The 8760-nt window shown below is 34.0% G+C and overlaps 1 long non-coding RNA gene across 1 annotated transcript in view; it reads right to left on the bottom strand.

Moving 5' to 3' along the window:
* Nucleotides 1-6356, bottom strand: part of LOC108371610 (uncharacterized) — a 9495-nt gene extending 3139 nt beyond the window's left edge. Inside the window, exons 1-2 of the long non-coding RNA XR_001848768.1 lie at nucleotides 6346-6356; nucleotides 3724-3782 (exon numbers count right to left, since the gene is read on the bottom strand). This is a non-coding gene — a long non-coding RNA (uncharacterized LOC108371610). The remainder of the gene's footprint in view (nucleotides 1-3723; nucleotides 3783-6345) is intronic.
* Nucleotides 6357-8760: the final 2404 nt, after the last annotated feature.

Here is an 8760-nt window from a genome sequence, read left to right as displayed (position 1 = left end):
GCTGGTGGTAGCAGAGGAAGAGGGAGGCCCCCACTGCGATGGAAAGATCAGGTGGAGAAGGACTTGGCTTCACTTGGCGTTTCCAATTGGCGTCAGTTGGCACAGAGGAGAAACGACTGGCGTGCTTTGCTGAACTCGGCCAAAATCGCTTAGGCGGTTACAGCGCCAAAAAAGAAGAAGAAGAAGAATAATGTTGGTTTTATCAAAGTTGATTGTTAGGTCCATTTGGCCGCAAATTTCATTGAGTTTCTCCAGTTTCTGCTTTAATTGTGTTTTTGCAGCGTTGAAATCACTGTTAGCCGTTATTAAGAAGAAGTCATCAGCGAATTGAAATAGTGTGGTTTTATCATCGGATACTTGGTGCAGTTTCGTTGTGTATAGGTTGAATAACAGTGGACTCAGTCCACTTCCTTGGAGTAAACCTCTATTGGTTACTATGCTTTCCTTTCCAAGGTGTAGTGTTCTTCTGAAGAGGAAGTCATTAATCCACCTGACTACTGCTTCTTTTATGTTTGCTTCATTTAATATGGTTGTTAAGGTTTGAATATTTACAGTATCATACGCCTTAACGAGGTCAATCTCTGCACCTACTACATGTTTACCCATGCTTTTCAAATGTAGAACCGTGTTAATAACGTCGTTGATGCATTGTGTTGTTGATCTCCTCTTGCGGAAGGCGTATGACCTAGAGGGTAAAAGTTGGTATTGATCAACATGGTCGTCAAGATGATATGTTGATAGTAATGATATTGGTCTGTAACTCTCCGTTGTGGCTGTGTCTTTATCGGGCTTCAATATTGGTATTATTTTAATATGCCTCCATTCCTCCGGTTTTTCCCCCTCGTTCCAAATATTTTTCAATATTCGGAAGAGTGCGTGTTTTTCTGTCTCTTGAAGTTTACTAATCATACGGTATGATAATCCATCCAATCCCTTAGCTGAATCCGGTTTCCTGCTTTTTAAAAAGGTCTCAAAATTTTCAAATGTCAGTTCCGGTAAGTCGTATCCAGTGTAAGTATAATCATTAAAGGCCGGTGAATTGTGGTCATTGCAGGTAGTATTTGATGGTAGTGTTATCATAGTTAAAAAGTAATTTTTTTGTATCTTTAGTCCAAGTGTTGTTCGTTCTTTTAGGACAGCTATATTTTTTTAAGATATTAGTTTTATTCTACATCTGTTTACTGTCTTTTGTATTCGATATCTTATCTAGTAGTATATTAAAATTTTCTCTGTTGCTTGTGGTTATTTGATTTTGTAGATTTGTTTGCGCTTCCGATAATTTATTTAGATTTTCCAATGTTCTATGTTTTTGGTATCTGGCTCTTGCATTGTTTCTTATTCTATATAGTTTGTCAATGTCTTTATTCCACCATTTTTTTGCTTTGTATTTATTATTGCTATTAATTTGTATAGTGTTATCTTCTATTAGTTTATTTATGTTACTATTGAATTCCTGCAGATTATGGCCTATTTCCATATTAGTATTTCCAATAATAATTTTGTTGTTTTAAATTTTTGAGGAATTGCAATTTTCCCGCATGTGATTGTTATTTATTTCTATTTTAATTGGTTGATGATTACTGGTGGTTATTTTAAGAGGTAAAGAGGTTGCAAAATGTTACGTCCGGGTGTGTTTTAATGTCGTCGACTATGTACGTGGGGTTTCCGTCGTTCAAGCATTCGAACTCATAGTATGTTGCTAGATTTTCGAGGATACTACCTTTAGTGTCGATAGTATTACTAACCCATTACATTGACTTGCTGTTAAAATCCCCTGCCAATATCGACTTATGTTTTAAGTTTTTCGCCTTTAAAAATGTTTTTTCTAACTCCTGTTTAAATTCTGTTGTGGCCACATCTGGTGGGCAGTATATGCTGAAAACATTGAAGTTCACTTTAAGATTCAGTGTTGTGATGCCATTTATATCGGCGTTGGTTATGAGTTTAATTACTGAAAATTTGATGCCTTTGTTTACGTATATGCCTACACCACCATATCCATCATCGCGATACTTGCCGACGAAGTCAAAGTTTTTTAAAGACGTGTTGCTATTATTTGTCAACCATGTTTCGCTAAGAATTGCTATATCGATATTTTTATGTATTAACGTTAATTCAAGCAGTTCTTTATTATTTTGTTTTTTTCAGACTTTGAATATTGAACTGTAGTGTTCTCATGGAATTGATCCTCCAAACATCCGCTCTACTATACATTTGTTTTAGTCCCTCCTGGATACTGGCTAAAAATTCGTAATGTTGTTTGTTTGTAATGTTCTTCTCATTACTTGTTAGAAAATTAGATATCGCCTGGTTAATTTGTGTGGCTATCTCGTCTTGCTTCTGTAGATGTAACATGAGATCCTTGGGATAAGCTAATTCCTTATGTTTAGTATCGATATTGTAATCTTTAGTAGTTTGTCTCCATTCATTCATAGTTCTTTCATCTTTCTCCAGCTCTCTTTGTCTATTCAGGTTCATTTTAGTAATCTTTGCGTACGGGAGTAGCTTGTGCATAGTCCTTGCTGCTTCTTGGACATTATTTAGTGTTTTTGTTTGTTCTTTGTTAGGAAGTGCCGGGAAGTTAGAGACATCATCGTCTAGGCGTTGGAAGCGATTTCCAAATAGTTTCGCATACTTAGTTCGTGCTTCTTTGATGTGCAAATTTTCAATAGTCATTATTTTTTTGATAGTGTGAGCCTTAATTCTTCTGTTTGTTAGTGCAAGTTGTATCCTTCCCATGTGATTCGCTACATAGTGGGCAAATTAAGTCTGTCTGTTTGCAGTGTTGTGCAAAATGATTGTATCGGAAGCAGCGATAGCACTGCGCGAATGGGATATAATATTTAACTTTAATTTTAGTATACATATAGCTAATTTCCGATGGTATATTTAGTCCGTCAAATATTACTTTGACACGTTTGGTCGGGACTTTCTCGCCGTTCTCTTTTCTCTTCACTCTTAGAACTCCCAGTATTGGTACTGGTGAACTAAGTCCTTGAAGTAATTCCTGTTCCGATAGGTCTGTTGGAATATCAAAGATGATACCCATTTTGGAAACGCACTGTGCAAAGATTTTTGTCTCATATAGGTGTTTTTTGATATTTTCATTCTTGTAGAATTCATTTTCTGCACTGCCATTTCTGAAGGAGATTTTACATCTACCATAACCAACTTTGATTACATCTTCAACATCAGGTACTTGTAAGGTACTAAGTATTTTGGAGACCGTAATAGCGTTAATTGGCATTCGCTCTCTGTTAATATCCGTTTTACCCAGGCATAGTACGGCCCCTTATGGTTCATATTGTAAAAATAGTTCCACTTACTTGGTTGAATGTCTGTCATATTTACTTCCTACGAATTTGCATTGGCCACTGCAGGGGTATCTAGCTTCCCTTTTTTTGGTTTCCTGCCTCAATCTACTGTTGCTTCGGCTCCTACATTTTGTCTTGGCTAAGGGGCCATCCGAGCCCCCGCCACTATTCTCCAACTTTGATAGGGATCTCTTAAATTTAATCTTAGTTCCTTTTTTCCGATATCTACAAGTCGTAACAATATCAGTACACAAAAGGAGATGATTTGCGTAATTTTTCCGCTTAAATTACTATTTTTATTGAATTTAAAGAAATTTCGCAATTTCCGAGAAAAATTATTCGCGGGTCCACGGTATTGCCAGCGGGCAAAAAAAAGGACATTTAATTCATAAGCAGTTGTTATACTTACAAAATGTTTAGATGCGATAGAAAGAAAACAAAACCAAAATAAATACCAAATTCGCAGTTCTGATGGGGCGATTATCAACTATCGATTTTTAAACTACAAATATGCAAACGTTTCGATAAAACATAATGCGGGTACCTATTGGCATCAAAGCCTTGGTAATCAATTACGTATTGAGTAACAAAATATATTCGAAATGTGTGTGGCGTTATTTATGCAGTTGGGAATGTTGCTATGATCAACGAGGAAAGAGCTACAATGAGTATAGATTAAAATCTTATAAAAATATGTACATGATAAATAACTAATTGTGCAATTTCTTAGGTATGCAAGAGTGACATCTGTCTGTTCATTCAAGCATTTGAATATCGCTCCTCAAGTAAAGAGAGAAATACCCAACACAAGCGGCTTGACAAACCAAGCGAAATATCCCTTTGCTTTAAGACATTTGCGTTGTGTATGAGGGTGTTTGAAGGTTTGACAAGCCGTTTGAGGGAAATTTGAACAAAAATCAAGATGTTCGGATTTTCCGGCCGGCTTGTTCACGATTTGTCAAACCACTTTCTTTGAGAATAATTGATAAATTCGCCTCATTTGCAACGGAATTTTCACCCTGTGAAGACGTAAGAGAGGAAAATGGAACAAAACAATAATTTTTAACATTGTGGACCGGAAGAAAACTAAAATTCTTTGGTTCAACGAGTCATGTTGGCATGTTGTATGACGAAATGGGAAAAGTAGGTTTGAAGTATGTTTGACAAGCCGCTTGTCTGGTGTCATTTTTGATAACAATGAGTTCGATTATGTGTTTGATAAAATGGTCGATTCATTGTGTTCGATAGCGTCGCACATATCTATCAAGACAATATGGTTGAAATCATGATACAAAAAAGAAGGTAGATCCATTGTCACTTTTTTGTCGCCATATTAACAACCTGACAATTAAGTAGATTGTGACATTTCGTGCTACCATACCCAGTATCCAAAACCCTCCAAATTGTGTTATTAATTTTCTGGTTATTTACAAACATTTTGTTCTTAGAATCGAAATTTGAACAGCAAAAGGTATATTGTTGGGTACGGCTGGGTTACTTGTACAATAATTTTAGGTTAATGTGTCCAAATGCTTAACCCAAAGCAAAAAATTTTGACATTCACGTGTGGTCAAACAATTACACGTTAGTTTAAAATAAAGATTGCTAACTTTCGGATACAAATTTATGAATAAATTCGGTTTGAAATATGGACCTTTTTAAAAAAAAAAATATTGTGGTCAGCGTAGCCGGAGTTGGACCTACATTTTCTCTGTAAAAATTCTAATTTTACCCAATTTTTTAATGGGTCCGTCTCCGCTTGCCACCCCAAAACCATTGAACAAATAATCGAACATTTCCCCTTTTGTTTTTTTAAAGATAAGAGGTCTAATGCTTAATAAGTTTATAATTGTGTATCTAGTTTTCATACTAACAATAAATCATCAATTTTGTTTCACACCCCCTCTAATATTGAACAGTAAAATATATTTGTTTTACCCACAGGAGCAAGGATATTGTCGAAATATAATAGAATTAGATAATACTCACTTCACTGAAAGTCATGAGGCCCATGCGTCACAAAGTAAATTTCGTTTTCAAGTTACTTGAAAGACATGGGCAAAGACAATATCGAAATTATAATTTCAGTGTCTGAAATATATCAGAAATATCCGATATAGAAAACTGTAATAGTCTTGGCTAGCTCCATTGTGAAATAATCAGATGACATAATGACATTAAAGAATTTTAAAATATGTTCACTAAAATTTTATTAATGTAAAAATAAAGATTTTGGCAAGTAGTTATCGAATTTAATGTAAAATTTAAACATTTTGAAGAAAAGATATTAATTATTTTTAAAAGGTAAATGTTAATACAACTATTTTATTTATACTCCCAAATTTAGGATATAAAATCCCCTCTACCAAAATACTAAAATTGGGCAACGCCGCTTCGAATTTTTTACAATTGTGCAATTGTCAAAAATCTCCTTTTTAATCAAAAAGTTGTTTACTGAAACTACCTTCTTTTTTGTATCATGGTTGAAATCATTGATGCGTTCGTTCGAAAAAGTTGTGAAGAATTTGTGATTTAACGTGTGTTAAAAATAATTGAATATTTCTAATTTAAAGCTTGGTAAATATGAGTAGCAAAAGGCATCTAAGGAGACGTGTTAAAAACAAAGGGAATTGTATAGTCACAATATATTAGGATCAGTTCCTAAAGCAAATAGTGAAGCAGGGCCTTCTTCAAGCTCTTCAACGGAAAATTGCGCAGTTTCAAGCGCACGGGTAGATTCTGATTATGATCATCCTGAGCAATACAGTTTAGACTTGGATATACATTTAGGGCCGGTTACTCAATGTCTGGTTAACACTAATCTGCGGTTAAACATCGTTATCGACGTCTTCGACTCCATGCATACAACAGGGAGTCGGTAACGTCGATAACTATGTTTAACCGGAGATAAGTGTTAACTCGACATTGAGTAACCGGCCCTTAGAATCGCGGAATTTATCTTTAGAATGTGAAAAGCCGCGTTCTTTTAAGGAAAAAATTTTAGATTGGTGTGTTGAATACCAACCGCCACGTAAATCTTTCGAGAAGCTTCTGGCTATTTTACGCGACGAAAATTTGGATGTACCGCGAAGCGCGAGACCCTTTATAGGAAAAAAAGAGAATAGGCAATTATTAAAACTGTTGCACCCGGGTTATATTGCCATATTGGCTTAAAAAAAAAAACAAATAGAAAAAATTGATTATATATTGGGAGAAGTTGACGAAGTTTCTATCGACATAAACATTGATGGTTTGCCATTATATAAAAGTTCGCGTGCTCAATTGTAGCCAATTTTAGTTAGATTAGTACAATTTAAAAATGTTTGTGTTTTTCCTGTGGGTATTTATCTAGGCAAAAAAAAACCAGATGATATTTTTGGTTATTTGAATCCTTTTGTTGAAGAAATGAAACTTTTATTAAACAATGGTCTGGACTTGGGTGGAAAAACAATAACAGCTAATATTAGAGCATTAATCTGCGATGCGCCCGCTAGAGTTTTTATATGCGGCGCGCCTAGCCATGTATCTTCGCACGGCTGCAGCAAATGTACGCAAATCGGAAAGAAACAAAACAATGTGCTAGTATACAGTTCTGAGTCAGGTGATCTTATTACTGACAGTGATTTCTTTAGTAGAAAATATACGACACATCACTTACATAAATTTAGAAATGCTAAGACACCATTTGAAAACATAAAGTTAAAAATGATAAGTCAAGTAGCATTAGATTGCATGCATTTGCTTGATTTGGGGGTAATGCGTAAATACTTATTAAGAAAAGTACAAGATAAAGTAAATTTGAAAGTTGAAAGATAAAGAAATCAAAAATGTCAGAACTTTTAGAATCATAAAACCGTATATACCAAAGGAATTTGTAAGAAAGCCCAGAACATTCAACGAAATTTCAAACTAGAAAGCAACAGAGTTTCGTCAATTTCTTCTTTATACAGGAGTTAACAATTAAAAAATATATATATTTTTTTTATAAAATATGAAAAAATTCTTACAATTAAATTTTTTTTCCACAGTTTCTGAAAAATAACAATAATTAATGGTTTGATAAGCATATTTTGTATCTAAGTTAATTAATTTACCTTGCAAAGTTTTCAGTCCCTCCACCAAGGATTTACAACTCTCGCATGCTGGAACTGCTTTCTTATCTACATAGAATAGAACATTTGTAATTTTTGTAGTTTATGTCTATAGTATATTAATATAAAACTTACACGGTGTTGCTATGTTTTCCGAATCTGCTAAAACTATTATCTTGATTTTCTTTGACATTGCGTATTTTAACCGCGTTGACTTTTTTGAAAAGTTGTTAAAAAGTGTGATTTATTTACAGATTTTGATATTTACAGATTAATTAATAGTACCCATACAAAAGTGGCAGAAGTGGCATACTGTCATAACAAATACCAATTAACTTACATTCTATTTTTTCTATAGGATAATAAACTTCCGTACTATCTAATGAGCAATCAGCTGTACATATACCCAGTGTAAACGAATCGACTGGTTCACAAAAAAAAGCTTCTTAAATTTGTAAATTTTTTCCCTATAACAAATTTTTGTCTTCAGAAAATCTTTGAATTTCTATTGGTTCATAAGTATGGATAAGGCAATAGCTGTCAGGTTGTTTTGAACAAAATATATAATCATTGAAATAAAAACATAAACCTTTGATTTTTAGTTCTTTAAATCCATAGGGTTTATCTTTTCTGAGCAATCGTTCTTCAAACTGTCTGACAAACTGGAATTTCCAAAAATTGTAGAAAAGTTTTGAACAAACAACGATAGCAAATTTTCAGTAGTACCTAAATTGTTCATATATGATTTTGGACAAATAGCATCCTACATGAGCCATGCAAGAGCAAAAATTCATAATAAAGATCATCATGAACATTGTATTTCAAAACAAGAACTCCTGTATAAAGAAGAAATTGACGAAACTCTGTTGCTTTCCAGTTTGAAATTTCGTTGAATTTTCTGGGCTTTCTTACAAATTACTTTGGTATATACGGTTTTAAGGATTCTAAAAGTTCTGACATTTTTGATTTCTTTATCTTTTCAACTTTCATATTTACTTTATCTTGTACATTCTTAATAAGTTTTTACGCATTACCCCCAAATCTAGCGAATGCATGCCATCTAATGCTACTTGACTTATCATTTTTCGGTTTGTGTTTTCAAATGGTGTCTTAGCATTTCTAAATTTATGTAAGTGAAGTGTCATATATTTTCTATTTAAGAAATCACTGTCAGTAATAAGATCACCTGACTCAGAACTGTATACTAGCACATTGTTTTGTTTCTTTCCGATTTGCGTACATTTGCTGCAGCCGTGCGAAGATACATAGCTAGGTGCACCGCATATAAAAGCTCTAGCGGGCGCATCGCAGACTAATGCTCTAATATTAACTTTTATTGTTTTTCCACCCAAGTC

The sequence above is a fragment of the Rhagoletis zephyria genome, unplaced genomic scaffold (genome assembly GCF_001687245.7).
Source record: "Rhagoletis zephyria isolate East Lansing unplaced genomic scaffold, Rhagoletis_zephyria_1.1 Rzeph_scaffold_05107, whole genome shotgun sequence".
In the NCBI taxonomy this organism is placed as follows: domain Eukaryota; kingdom Metazoa; phylum Arthropoda; class Insecta; order Diptera; family Tephritidae; genus Rhagoletis; species Rhagoletis zephyria.
This window is presented reverse-complemented; position numbering and strand designations above follow the sequence as displayed.